Source organism: Bos indicus, chromosome 5 (assembly GCF_029378745.1).
Source record: "Bos indicus isolate NIAB-ARS_2022 breed Sahiwal x Tharparkar chromosome 5, NIAB-ARS_B.indTharparkar_mat_pri_1.0, whole genome shotgun sequence".
In the NCBI taxonomy this organism is placed as follows: Eukaryota; Metazoa; Chordata; class Mammalia; order Artiodactyla; family Bovidae; genus Bos; species Bos indicus.
In genome coordinates, this window is record NC_091764.1 from 75,044,340 (window position 1) to 75,059,484 (window position 15,145).

At 46.9% G+C, this 15,145-nt stretch overlaps 1 protein-coding gene across 1 annotated transcript in view; it reads right to left on the bottom strand.

Moving 5' to 3' along the window:
- CACNG2 (calcium voltage-gated channel auxiliary subunit gamma 2) overlaps positions 1 to 15,145 on the bottom strand; it is a 121,900-nt gene that overhangs the window by 21,168 nt on the left and 85,587 nt on the right. The window lies entirely within an intron of this gene.

Genomic DNA, 15,145 nt, shown 5'->3' on the forward strand with positions numbered 1-15,145 from the left:
AACCTCCCTTAACTGTCTCTGTGCCAATTCAAATAACTGAATAAGTCCTCATGGCCAGGAAATGATGGAATCTGGGCTCAAACAAAGACCTTTTGGTTTTAAAACTTTCCTTGGTGATTGCTGAGAAGGTGAGAGCCAGCTCAGATGAGAACCCCTAGCCCAGTGTCTAGCAGATCCCCAGCAGTGATCCCTAAATGAATGAGTGAACTACTGAATGCGATCTTCATAAACACTTATGTGGAGAATAGAATTTACAAGCATGGCTGCTTCATGACAACAGAGACTTTTGTCTGTTTCATTCACCATTGTGTCCCGAGCACCAGCACAGGCACGATGGATGTTGCCTGACTTTCTCTGAATGACTGGACACTCGAAACTGTGCAGGGAGATACGGCGACAGTGGGTGAGAGGCAGGTTCTGCAGCTGGCCTGCCTGGGTTTTGTTCAGCCTCACGGAGATGCCTCAGCTTCCTCATCAGAAAGCAGAGATCATAGCGATTCTTCCTTTGTCGATTGTTGTGGGGATGACATAAGGTAACACGTCTAAAGCACTCAGAGCAGTGCCTGGCACATTAGTAAATGTGCTGAGGGTATTGAGTGAGAGAGAAATGAACCTTGCTACATTTAGCCCCTGACATTCAGGATTTTCCTGTGATAGAAGATAATGCCACCTAATTAATACAGTCCTTAATATGTGTGAACAATTTATTTTCTTGTAAGATCCTGAGCCTTGTAGCCCATAAAGTAGGTTTTATTATGCACCATAGGTATTATTTAGGAATATTAAGTCATTATTACACATATACACAGCCGGATATATCATACAGCTGGATATACAGAATGTGCTCAGTTGCTCAGTCATGTCTGACTCTTTGCAACCCCACGGACTGCAGCCCATCAGGCTCCTCTGTCTACAGGGATTCTCCAGGCAAGAACACTGGAGTGGGTTGCCATGCCTCCTCCAGGGGGTTTTCCCAACCCAGAGATCGAACCCAGGTCTCCTGCATTGTGGGCGGTACAGGTATGCTTACATAATTGTGTTTCTAGCTATTATAATATGTATAGGTAACACTGGGGATCCTAGGTGGTGCTAGTGGTAAAGAACCCGCCTGCCAAGGCAGGAGACAAAGGAGACATGGGTTCAATCCCTGGGTCAGGAAGATCCCCTAGAGGAGGGCATGACAACCCACTCCAACATTCTTGCCTGGAGCATCCCATGGACAGAGGATCGTGGCGGGCTACAATAGGATTGCAGAGTTGGACATGACTGACGCGACTTAGCATGCATGCATAGGTAGTTCTGTACTACATATAACAGAGAAGATGGTTGATCCTTACCTTACAACCCTCACCTCCCCTTAACTGTATCTCTGCCAAATTCACTTCCTTTCCCAACTTCTGCAAGAAGAGAGATTCCCCAGAGCATATGAGGACTCCAGGTAGACAGAATTTGGCTCAGAATGCTCCCAGTGGGGCAGGTATCTTCTCTGTGTGTGCTGGACCATGTCTTGTCTTGCTTGGCACCCTCCCCACCCCATACCTTGCTGTCTCCCCCTCCTCTGTGGTCATGAACATGTGCCCACCCTGCTCTCAGCATCTTGATGCATTAACCAGAGGCTTCCCCTACCTCTCCTGACTTATCCCCCATCCAACCACAGACTTTTTTCCTGAGAAGAGTCTTCATTTCTGTTTCTAAGAGGATAACATTTACCTCCCCATTGGTAAAATTACAAATCAGTGTATTTGAAAACCACTTTGCAAAGCACTTTCCTTTTCTCTCAATTCAGTCTGACAAGTATTTCATCAGCACCAACTTGGTGCCAGGCATCTTTATAAGGAATCTGTGCAGGAGGTGAGGCGCTGAGAATGGTACTGAAGTGCCCCATGGCTCCTGACAAATTGGGGACTGTGCTCAACCCCCAACCACAGGTGGTGCCTCCACGTCTCTCTTTTAAGGGCCCCACCCTTCAGGCTTGGACCTCTAGTGCAGCTGCTCCCCACGCACCCTGGCCCCAGCCCCTGCCTCCATCATCTTTGGACCACTGGATCCCAGCACAGTGCCTTGCACAGGAGAAGGGCTCCAGAGATGTTTGTAGAGAGGCTGTGTCAAAGTATCAACAGCCCAGACCTCTCCTGTGAGGTCCAGACCTGGCGATCCAACTGCCTATTTGATGTCTCTTGGTGGATGTTTTAAAAGCATTGTACACTCAGCAGGTCCAAACCGGAACTCATGATCTATCCCTCAAGCCTGGTCTTCTGGAGGCAACAATTAGGTCAGCCAAGGCCTCTCTGTTGCTGCCTCATGCAAGCCTGAGCCCAGCCATCATTGCCAACATTTCTGCCTCTTCCCTGCAGGCTCCATCCATCACGACATCCTGTCTGTATCAGCTCTCAGAATCTTTCAAACCCATCGATTTTTTTTCCCCAACAAGAGCAATACCCACTGCCAGGCCACCCTCCTTGCTTCCCTAGATGACTGTGGTAGCCTCCCCACTGGCCATTTTGTACTCACTCTTATCCATCTTTACAGAATGATCATAGTGAAGCTTTGACAATGCAGATCTGTTCAAGCCATCTTCAGTTTGAAAGTGCTCAACAGCTTCTTGATGTTCTTAGGGAAAATTTCAACATCTTTAACAGGGCCCAACCGCCGTCTGGTCTAACCTCTGTCTCAGCGCACCTGCAGTCCCAGCTCCCTTCCCGCCATGCTCCCTCCTTCTATGGGGCCTTTGCGTATGCTGGTCTAGCCTCCTGTGCCCCCACCGTCTCCTTTGTTGTCCCTCCCTCGATGTCTCTATGTCCTCCCGCACTGTGCTAGTGTGGGATCTACCACTCCTCTGGCTGCTCTGTGGTCAGGGGAGGGCTCAAGGCATGAGTGATGCCGGTGGGAATGTTCTAGCGGAGAGGGAATGCTTGATAACCCGGGGAGGGGTGGGACAATACAGGAGCACTGTGAGGGGGAGGAGGCCTGGGACACAAGTGCAAGGCCAGCCTCACGTGGATGCTGGTCCATCCACGGCACTGTGGGGAGCTGGCAGTGTGGAGGCGGATGCAGGCGATGGGTGGGCATGGTGGAAGCTTGTGACACTTCTCTTCTGGTTGCTTCTACTTTCTGAATGAAATGGGAAACAGAATTGTCAACTGAGAGGAAAGGGAGGAAGGAAGTGAAAATTTTCTCCATGAGAGTGAAGAAGGAATGGGCTAGGCTTGAGACATGAAGTATATGTGTTGGTGGCCTGACAGTTCCTCCTGAGGTTCTGTACTTTTTTCTGAACACATTTAGGATATGGGGCAGTCCAGCTGGAGGGTTGCCTTTAACCAGGATGAGGGTCTGTGAGATGAATGCAAGAAGGGGAGGCGGAAAGGGAGTAGATTATTGCCAGGAGCCAGCGTGAGGAGCTCTGCCCATGGCAAAGGTCATGAGGAAGGAGGCTCGATATCAACACAGGGGGAACAATAGGGCTGATGACCCCAGTTGTTCCAGATTATGAAGACAGATCAGACTGTAAGCTGGTAAAGGGACCAGTGAAAAAAGGTGGGATCAGTGCATTGAAAGCATAAGGTGAGGGTCAAGGAATTGCTGGTGGGGGTGAGGGGGTGGGGAGATGCTCTGGGGAGTAAGCTGGAAGGGTGGGGCGAGGGAGTCAGAGAGGCTGAGATTGTGGAAGGGCATGGTTGTTGGTAACTTCAGGGTGAAGGATAAGACCATGAACTGGGTGGCTCGGGTCAGGTGGAGGTTGGGAAGCCATTGAAAATATTTAGCAAAGCTCAGACAAATTATTTAGGTTGGTGCAAAAGTAACTGCAGGTTGTTGGACTTTGTTGTTTCATTTGTGGTGCTAGTGGTAAAAAGCCTGCCTGCCGGTGCAGAAGACTTAAGAGATGTGGGTTCGATCCCTGGGATGGGAAGATTACCTGGAAAAGGAAATGCCAACCCACTCCAGTATTCTTGCCTAGATAATCCCATGGATAGGGGAGCCTGGCGGACTATAGTCCATAGTGTCACAAACAGTTGGGCATGACTGTGTGTGACTTAGCACGCACACATGCCTACATCATTTTAATGCACATTTCTTGTTTTTTTTTTTTTTTGCTAATGACTTATTACTTGCTGTTTATTTTATATTTATTTTAGACCAGGGAAGTGATGTTAGACAAAAAGAAAATTTGAGTGATTATCTTATTTGAGTTCAAATTGGGTTGTAAAGCAGTGGAGACAACTTGCAAAATCAACAACACATTAGGCCCAGGAACTGATAACAAATGTACAGTGCAGTGGTGATAAAGAAGTTTTTCAGGGGAGATTAGAGCCTGGAAGATGAGTGCAGTGGCCAGCCATTGGAAGTTGACAATGACCAAATGAGAGCATCGTCAAAGCTGATCCTCTTACAACTATAAGAGAAGTTGCTGGAGAGCTCAGCACTGACCATTCTATGGTTGTTCAGCATTTGAAACGAATTGGGAAGGTGGGTGCCTCATGAGCTGATTGTAAATCAAAAAAATCATCTTCTCTTATTCTATGCAACAACAATGCACCGTTTCTATATTGGATTGTGATGTGCAATGAAAAGTGGATTTCATACAATGATCAGTGACAACCAGCTCAGTGGTTGGATGGAGAAAAAGCTCCAAGTACTTCCTAAAGTTAAACTTGTACCAAAAAAAGGTCATGGTCACTGTTTGGTGGTTTGCTGCCTGTGTCATCTACTACAGTTTTCTGAGTCCTGATGACATGATTACATCTGAGAAGTATGCTCAGCAAATCCATAAGATGCACTGAAAACTTCAGCATCTACAGCTGGCATTGATCAACAGAAAGAGCCCAGTTCTTCACACAATGCCCGATCACACATCACACAACCAAGCCGTCAAAAGTTGAATGATCTGGGCTACAAGTTTTGCTTCTTTCTCTATATTCACCTGACCTCTCACAAACTGACTGCCACTTCTTCAAGCATCTCAGCTTTTTGAAGTGAAAATGCTCCCACAACCAGCAGGAGGCAGAAACTGCTTTCCAGAAGTCGGTCGAATCCCGAAGCATGGATTTTTATGCTACAGGAATAAACAAACTTATTTCTCATTGGCAAAAATGTGCTGATTTTAATGGTTCCTATTTTGATTAATAAAGATGTGCTTGAGCCTAGTTAAAATGATTTAAAATTCACAGTCTAAAACTGCAATTACTTTTTCACCAAACTATAATATACAAGATAATACTAGCCTATAATATACAAGATAAAACCAAATAACTTCTATATAAAGACAAAACTAAATGTTCACTTTTATTTCCTATATACATCAAATACATATTATAAAACTGCTTACCAAGTTAAACATTGACGTGCAAATGATTCATCCAATTATTCTAATAGGCCCCAAATCAATGGTTGGTTTTTAGAAATTATTGGTGTGATCTTTTGATGATGAGTCTTTTACAAGCTAAATGATGGCCCTGTCTGGATGGAGATTTGACACAGGGAACCACACCAGATGCTTCTCGCCCTTCTCTGTTAGAGTAAGAGTCATTCTGTCTCAGTGTAGAGAGTTTTCTACTAACCTCTGAGGGACAGAAAACTAAGATCATGGCATCTGGTCCCATCATTTCATGGCAAACAGATGGAGAAACAATGGAAACAGTGACAGACTTTATTTTCTTGGGCTCCAAAATGACTGCAGGTGGTAACTGCAGCCATGAAATTAAAAGACGCTTGCTCCTTGGAAGAAAAGCTATGAACAACCTAGACAGCATATTAAAAAGCAGAGACATTACTTTGCCAACAAAGTTCCATCTAGTCCAAGCTATGGTTTTTCCAGTAGTCATGTATGGATGTGAGAGTTAGACTGTAAAGAAAGCTGAGCTCTGAAGAATTGATGCTTTTGAACTGTGGTGTTGGAGAAGACTCTTGAGAGTCCCTTAGATAGCAAGGAGATCAAGCCAGTCCATCCTAAAGGAAATCAGTCCTGAATATTCATTGGAAGGACTGATGCTGCAGCTGAAGCTCCAATACTTTGGTCATCTGATGTGAAGAACTAACTCACTGGAAGAGACCCTGATTCTGGGAAAGATTGAAGGCAGAAAGAGAAGGGGATTATAGAGGATGAGATGGTTGGATGTCATCACCGACTCAATGGACATGAGTTTGAGCAAGCTCCAGGAGTTGGTGATGGACAGGGAGACCTGGCGTGCTACAGTCCATGGGGTTACAAAGAGTCAGACATGACTGAGTGACTGAACTGAACTGAACTGAGAGACAGAAGATTAGTGGTGAGGAATGACTGAGGTAAACTGGGACCCAGGCTGTAGTGGGATTGATCCCAGTGGTCTCTGAGGTTGATGGTGATGATGAGGCTGTGAACATTGGTTGGAGCATAGGGGTCTCCAGGAGCACTGGGGGCTCTGTGGCCTAGGACTCAGTCTGACTGACTAAGGCGGTGCTTAGGCTCATGAAGCAGTACCCTGGTGGTACCACACTGTTATTGGTAGAATTTAAGTTTGGTAGAACATCTATGTCTGCAGACATTACTACTAATAGTGAAGAGGGGTATCATCTTGTTTTCTGGGTGCCAGCCTTGAGTTCTGGTGTATTTCTTTCTGGTTGGTGGCCATCAAGTCCAGGGATTGATTCAGCTTCAGGCACAGATAGATCCAAGTGCTCAAATATCTGGTGTCTCTCACCATCTCTGTTCATCTTTCCTCTCTCCCCAGGGTAGACATTAAGGGATGACTAAGTGCCTGGCTCTGGGGTGGTGGAGGGAAACCTGACCTGATCCTTGCCTTTCAGGGATGCATAGTTTTTGGGGGAAAATAGATAGCACAGAATTTACTAGAATGTAATATCTCACATCCTATATTAGAGAGATATAAGGCATCTGATCCCATTACTTCATGATGAATAGATAGGGAAATAATGGAAACAGTGAGAGACTTTATTTTCTTGGGCTCCAAAATGACTGCAGATGGTGACTGCAACCATGAAATTAAAAAACGCTTGCTCCTTGGAAGAAAAGCTATGACAAACCTAGATAGCATATTAAAAAGCAGAGACATCACTTTGCCGACAAAGATCCCTCTAGTCAAAGCTGTGGCTTTTCCAGTAGTTATGTATGGATGTGAGAGTTGGACCATAAAGAAAGCTGAGCTCTGAAGAATTGATGCTTTTGAACTGTGGTGTGGGAGAAGACTCTTGAGAGTCCCTTGTACAGCAAGGAGAGCAAATCAGTCAATCTGGAAGGAAATTAACTCTGAATATTCATTGGAAGAACTGATGCTGAAGCTCCAATACTTTGGCCACCTGATGGGAAGAGCAGACTCATTGGAAAAGACCCTGATGCTGGGAAAGATTGAAGGCAGGAGGAGAAGGCAGGGACAACAGAGGATGAGATGGTTGGATGGCAACACTAGTTCAATGGACATGAGTTTGAGCAAACGCCAGGAGACAGTGAAGCACAGGCAAATCTGGTGTGCTGGAGTCCATGGGGTCACAAAGGGTCAGACACGACTGAATGACTGAACAATAGCAACAAGGCCTTATGGGCTTCCCTGGTGGCTCAGTGGTAAAGAACCCGTCTGCCAATGCAGAAGATGTGAGTTTGATCCCTGAGTGGGGAAGATACCCTGGAGGAGGAAATGGCAACCCAAGTATTCTTGCCTGGAAAATTCCACTGACAGAGAAGCCTGGTGGGCCATAGTCTCTGGAGTCACAAAGGAATTGGACATGACTTAGTGACTAAACAACAACAGTAAGAACACAAAGCCTTATGGGATCATAGTTGTTCAGCTAAAGTGTATGTTGCACAGACTGTATGCCATGTTCTGTGTGATCTGCTGAGGACACAAAGGAAAAAAATCGACTTTCTGTCCCCACAGAGCTTGCCATCTATGGGAGACAGGGAGGAGGTGCTGTGGGGTAGCAGGATGTGTGTTCTGACGAAGCAGGGTGTGTCTGAGAATACACAGAGGATTGCAGATTCAGATGTGTGCGTGCGTGAGTGTTGACACAGGCTTCCTGACTCAGAAGGTGGAGGAGTCAGCCAGGTGAAGCAGGTAGGTAAGGATGTGTGTGTGTGTGTGTGTGTGTGTGTGTGTGTGTGTTGGGGCATGTGAGGAAGCAGTGGAGGGTGAGAAGGGATTCTAGGAAGAGGCAAGTCAGGGAAGAGCAAGGTCAGGGGAGTGCTGGGCACACAGGAAGGGGCAGAGTGTCTCAGGGCGCCAGGCCAGTCCTCCAGGGCAGAGCTGGGGGTAAGAGGGAAATCTGGAGGCCGCACTGTGCTGGGGCTGGCTTACATCTTGGGAGCTGATTGTTAGTGTCTCTTCATAACTCACATGAGGAGCTTGAAATCAGCCACAGTGCAAGTGTTTGCACCACGGACATTGGAAAACACTACAAATCAAGGTCCTGTATCCCTGCACAGAGAGCCAGCTGGTAAACATTTACCAGCAAACCCCCAGATGCAGGGCAGTCTCATATGAGGGGTTGGCTGGTGCAAAGACATGACATCTTCATGGGAGTGGAGATTTACAGAAAGATTGATCCCAACAAGAAGGTTGGATGGGTGAGGGTGAGGGCAGGAGATGGCTGGGGAGTAGGCAGGGATCTGATCCTGCTGGGCTTGTGTTCCAGGCTGAAGTGAGGAGGGGGCATCTCAGCGCCCACTCCCCCCACAAGCAGTGGCTTTGAGCTTCTGGAGGATGAGGAGATGGGGGAGATTCTTCCACCATGAGGGCTTCTCAGGTAGTTCTAGTGGTAAAGAATCCACTTGCCAATGCAGGAGACATAAGAGACTTGGAGTTTGATCCCTGGCTTGGGAGGATCCCCTGGAGGAAGGTAGGGCAACCCACTCCAGTATTCTTGTCTGAAGAATCCCATGGACAGAGAAACCAGGTGGGCTACAGTCCATGGGGTCGCAAAGAGTAGGACACGACTGAAGCAACTTAGCACACACACACTCCCACCATGAACTGTAAAGGATTTTTCTGCCAAGGGGACCAACAACTGTGAAATCTCTACTGAACCCCCACTCCAGAAGGGCCAACGATGTCGCGCCAACCCCAGAGCCCAGAGACCTCAAGCCAAGCCTTGGAGGGAAGGCCAAGGGCTGAGTCTTAGGCTGCCACAGCTCCGCCTCCAGGAATTCCCCGCTTCAGTCTGAGAATTTCAGCTTGCAGGTATTAAGTAATTTAAAAGGAGGTTTCATCAGCTTTGTAAAAAGCACATTAATATCTCACAACACCAACTGCTGTCTCGTTTCTTTGAGATACAATAACCTCTTCATAAACCTGGTCATTAAGGGTTGAACAAGCGCTGTTTTATTCTTCCACATATTCAGGAGAGGCTGAAAGAGTAGCTCAGAACCTGGAGGCCACGCTGAGGGAGCTGGCTGACGCACGGGTAGGAAGTCGGTGAAGTAATTTTTTAAGTAAAGCAAATGAAGGGTTTGGTGGGAGCTGCTGGCGCTGTGTTTTAAACCTTTTCTGCTCCTGGCTTTTTGCTGTGCTGGGAGGGCCCTCCCTGATGGCAGGGATTAACGAGACCCTGGGGCGGGTGGGCGAGGTCGGCCTCGCCCACCTCTCTGGGAACCTCAGCCCCCAAGCAGTGCTGGCACTGGCGGCTGCTGGAAGGTTTGAAAAAAAACTCTCTCCCCATTCATTCATTCATTCATTGAATTGTTTTCAACAGCTGCTGCATGCTAGGTCTTATGCAGGTGTTGGCTGGGGTTAGAGTGGAGTAAGAAGACTGCCCTGCCTGCCTGCTTTCCTGAATCCGTCTCCAGGTGTGCCCTGAGAGCCCACCTTTCGGAAGTCCTGGGTATAGCACTGTGCACTTTTGCACACATCTCTGGGAGGAAGAAAAAGTGAAAGTATTAGTTGCTCAGTCGTGTTCGACTCTTTGCGACCCCAGGGACTGCAACCTGCCAGGCTCCCCTGTCCATGGGATTCTCCAGGCAAAAATACTGAAGTGGGTTGCCTTTCCCTTCTCCAGGGGCTTTTCCTGACCCAGGAATGGAACCTGGGTCTCTTACATTGTAGGCGGATTCTTTATCATCTGAGCCATCAGAGACTATCCTGTCTTGATTCTTGTCAGCTGCTTCTTTAGTTCTTTCAGTGTGATATGGGGAAGAGACTGGACCCCAGACTCAGAGAGTCCCAGCCTCAAAGCCCAGCTCTGCTAGCTATCAGCTATGCCGCCCTGAGCAAGTCATGTGACCTCTCTGTGCCTATTTCCTTCTTTGTAAAAAGGAAATTCTTGCCCTGTGGGGGTGATTCTGAGGACTCAATGAGAAAGCCCCTTGTACAGTCCCTAACTCAGAGCAGCACTCAACCAATGTAATCCTTCCTTCTCTCTCTTCTTCAAATGCCACCTCTTTCAAGAAGCCTTTCTTGATTGGCCTTAGTTGGAAAGACTCTTTTTCTCCTCTATGCCCCTCTGAAGTGCGACTAGGTTTTAATGGGCATAGGAGTCACTAGGGGATCATGTTAAACCAGTTGCTGACTCGGTGGGTCTGGAGAAGACCCTGAAACTTGGTATTTCTTGCAAGCTCAAAGGCAGTGTTGTGATTCAGGGTCCCTGGTGGACTATATTTTGGGTTGATTTTGAATACTTTGTATCTGCTTTAATCGTATTTTGTGCTCTGGTATCATTGTTCAGGGAAAAAATGGCTTCAAATCTGTAAGTTCCTCAAGGGCAGAATTTCCTTGATTCTAAGAACTTCCATGCACATTTCAGTGAAATTGGGATGTGTCTTACAATTGATGGGTTCATTTACTGCTGTGTGTCTCTCTTTCCCCGAAAAATCATTATTACATTGATGGTGTGTCTTACAATTAATGATAATAGCTACACAACAAGTGTTTATTGAACGAATGGACAAATAAACAAATGAATCTGTGTGCGTGTGTCTATGTGCGCGGAGAGTATTCTATACATTTCCATTCTCCTGAACAGATGAACATTATGCCAACTATTAGAATCCCTGGAGCACCAGGATCTTTTGTAGCTCTCTTATTAAAAGCCTATTTGAGGGACTTCCCTGGTGGTCCAGAGGCTAAGACTCCATGCTTCCCAATGCAGAGTGCCTGGGTTTGATCCCTGGTTGGGTAATTAGATCCCACCTGAAACAATGAGTATCGAAGATCGATCCCATGTGCTACAACTAAGACTTGGCACAGCCAAATAAATAAATAAATATTTTAAAAGCCTATTTGACAGTCTCAAAGTATGTGTATATCCCAAACCCCAGCAATTTCCCTTAGAAATTCGCCTTGGGAAGCCCTTGCCTGTATACATAAGGAGGTGTATATGAGAATGTTCCTAACAGCAGTGCTTGAAACAACACAACCCTGGGAACAACTTGCATTTTTCGCATCAGAAGAATGATAAGAACTTGGAGCATATTAATATAATGAGATATGACTCAGCAATGAATGGGAGTAGATTACAGCTACACTTGTCAACACTGGTGAATTCCACACACATGATACTGTACAGCACACACACAAAAACAGACTCGCAGGCATAGAACACAAACTTATGGTTACCAAAGGGGAAGGGGGCAGGGATAAATCAGGAGTTTGGGATTAAAATATACACACTACTGTATAGAAAATGGATTACCAACAAGGACCTACTATGTATCATAAGGAACTATATGCAATATCTTATAATAACCTATAGTGGAAGAGAATGTAAAAAAGAGTGTGTATGTGTATATATATATATATATATATACACACACACACACACACACATACATATAAATATACAACTGAATTACTTTGTTGTATATCTGAAATGGGCACAACATTGTAAGTCAACTATATTTCAACAAAAATTTTAAAAATACTGAACACAGAAATCAAGCCATGGATAAATACATATGGTATGATTCCATTTACACAAAGTTAAACATGTACAACTGGACAATAGATTTTTAAGGACATGGGTTCAATCCCTGCTCCAGGAAAATCCCACATGCCACATGGCAACTAAATCCAGGCATCACAGGTATTGAGCCAGCATGCTAGAGCCCCTGAACTGCAACTGCTGAAGCCCGTGTGCCTAGAGCCTGTGCTCCAAGCAAGAGTAGCCACCAGAGTAAGAAGCCTGAGCACCACAAAGAAGAGTAGCCTGCACTCGCTGCAAGTAGAGAAAGCCTGAGTGCAGCAACGAAGACCCAGCACGGCCATACATAGATAAATAATGAAAAAGGAAAGACAAAGGAAACACGTGGTTGTGGTGAAACTGTAAAGTCAAGCAAGCAGTGATAAACACAGAATTCAAGAGGGTGTCGACCAGACCCGAGGGAGAAGGGGTAAGGGAGGGGACAGGTCAGCTTCAGTGTGCTGGGATGCTCCATTTCTTAACCTGGTGGTCAGTTCACAGGTCTTCATTCTATTGCTGTTCTCTGTGCCTCACTATGGCAGAGACTACTGGCTGTTTCCTAATGTCCCATCTTTTCCATCTTCCCATGTTTTGCTTGGACAGGTGGCTTCCCAGAATATAGACTTTAGTTACCAGCTGCTCTTGAAGCTAGAGGTGACCGTGTGACCAAGCTCTGACCAATGGGATGGAAGTGGAAGTGGAGGGAGCGACATCCTTCAAGGGATGGCATGTGCCCTTCTCAGCCCCTTCCTCTGGGCACATGGAATAGAGAGCTCCAGTTGCCATCTTGGACTGTGATGCAACCTTGAGGATGGAGAGCTGCATGATGGAAGAATCAAAGACATCTGGGCCATGTCATCAATGGAGAGTCTTATCTCCCAGATGTCATATCTCCAAAGTTGGGTGATGAGAGAGAAATAAGCTATCTTTTTTAGCTAAAAAACAACCCTTGTTGCCAAACCTAATTGTAATCAGTGTAATCATGCATGTTAAAATAGTCTTTTATATGTATTTAGTATTAGATACTTTTTAAAGAACCCTGCGGAGAAGACAATGGCATCCCACTCCAGTACTCTTGCCTGGAAAATCCCACAGATGGAGGAGCCTGGTAGGCTGCAGTCCATGGGGTCGCTGAAAGTCAGATACGACTGAGTGACTTCACTTTCACTTTTCACTTTCCTGCATTGGAGAAGGAAATGGCAGTCCACTCCAGTGTTCTTGCCTGGAGAATCCCAGGGATGGGGGAGCCAGGTGGGCTGCCGTATATGGGGTCACACAGAGTCGGACACGACTGAAGTGACTTAGCTTAGCTTAAAGAACCCTGACGCTGGGAAAGATTGAAGGCAGAAGGAGAAGGGGATGACAGGATGAGATGGGGATGACAGAGGATGAGACGGTTGGATGGTATCACCAACTCGATGGACATGAGTTTGAACAGGCTCTGGGAATTGGTGATGCACAGGGAAGCCTGGCGTGCTGCAGACCATGGGGTCGCAAAGGGTTGAACACGACTGAGCAGCTGAACTGAAAGAACACTTAGTGCTTGCGTCGAGCAGGTTCTCACTAAGTATCTACAGAATAATTGAGCAAAAGGATGAATTAGAAATTGTCTCAGTCTTCTTCACAACCTCTTTGTTCAGGATAAACTTTTCTCCAGTTCAGTGCTGGCTGTGGCCATGACTAAGGGAAGACATGGGCAGGGGCATTGCTGAGAATTGGGGTGCAAGTCAGCCTTAGACAAGGGAGCCAGGAAGGAGGTGAAGAGAGTGGGTTTGACCTCACACAGGAGGAGTGAATGGATCCTGGTGGAGATAAGTGAACCAGGATCCTCAGTGCTTAGAGACTGTGGACAGGCCCCCAAGGTGGTGGCCAGGGCCCTACACTGGGAGCTCTGTGTGTCGCAGGCAGGGGTGCTCTTGCTGGTGGATTATGTGGACCTGACCAAGAATGAGAACTTGGGAGGATCTAGGTTCTGAACTTCAATGCCCCTTCATCATAACCTTGTATCTCTGTACCCCTCACTCCACAGTGTTGACGCTGGAGCAGGCTCCCAGGGACAGGAAAACATCATGCCCTCAAGTACCACCACGTGATTGAAAGCCCTGCGCAATGAGGTTAAGGACCCTCCACAGAGGTAACGAGTCAACCTAAAATGTACTCCATAAAGCAGGCCTTTATGTTTGAGTGTTGTCAAAAGCCATGAAACAATCCTCAAAAACAATTCTTAGTTCAGCTCCTGCTGCTAGAGAGGCAGGGAGGGTCAGTGGTTAGTCTCAGAGTCTGGAGGTGGGAAACCTGGGTTCGTAGCCCAGTTGTACCACAAAGCCCCTCTGAACCTCAGTCTTTTCATCTGTAACGTGGGGAGACAGTAGACCTATCTCACTGGGGCTGTGAGAATTGCATAAAACCCTACACTGAGAGGGTTTAGCACAGTGCCTGGCACACAGTAGGTTCTCAAAAAGTGTCAGGTGCTACTGCCTGGGGCCCATGCTGGGGGTGCAGATGGATCACCCAGTCCCTGCTCTCAAGAAGCTGCGGGACTAGTTGGGGAGAGTAGTGGTTACTTTCCGTGTCAGGATTGCTCCCAGGGGGAGGCAGGCCTAGGGAGGACGGGAAGCTGATAGGCATAGACCCTCTGGAACAGGATTGATCAAATGGCTCTGTCAACCCCAGGAGTGGGCAGGCAATGAATAAGCACTGTTGTGTGCCAACAGCTCTACATTCATCTCGAGAGCCTGGCGGCGCAGTGGAAAGATGGCCGGGCTGCTTGGTGAGACAGCGGGTGCTTGCACCGTCTTTCTGCCGTGTCTTAACCACGTGATCTTGGGCAAGTCACTGACTTCAGGATTCATTCAGGGCTTCAGCCAGTCCTCATTTCTACTGAATGCCCATTAATTGTAGTGATTGAGCTGGGCACCGTGGTAGAGAGGGGGTCAGTACAGCAGGACTCCCTAAACCCCTGGAAGAGTGTCTAGGAGGCACTGAGACACAGAGTCAATGTACCTGGCCCCGGGTGAAAACAACAGCAAGGGCAGGGTGGTCACGTGGGCCCCTTGGAGAAACTGTCAGGAGCGAGGTGCTGGGTTAAACACTGTACATTAATGGGGAGGTAAATGAAGGTAAACGAAGGTAAAATCAATCCTAAAAAAAAATCCCTCTATTATTTTCTCCACTTTAGAGGTGTGGAAATAGAGGCACCGAGAGATGAAGACATGCACTGAAGGATTCACAGTGTGAGCCAAATAGCTGGGATTTGACCCCAGGCAGT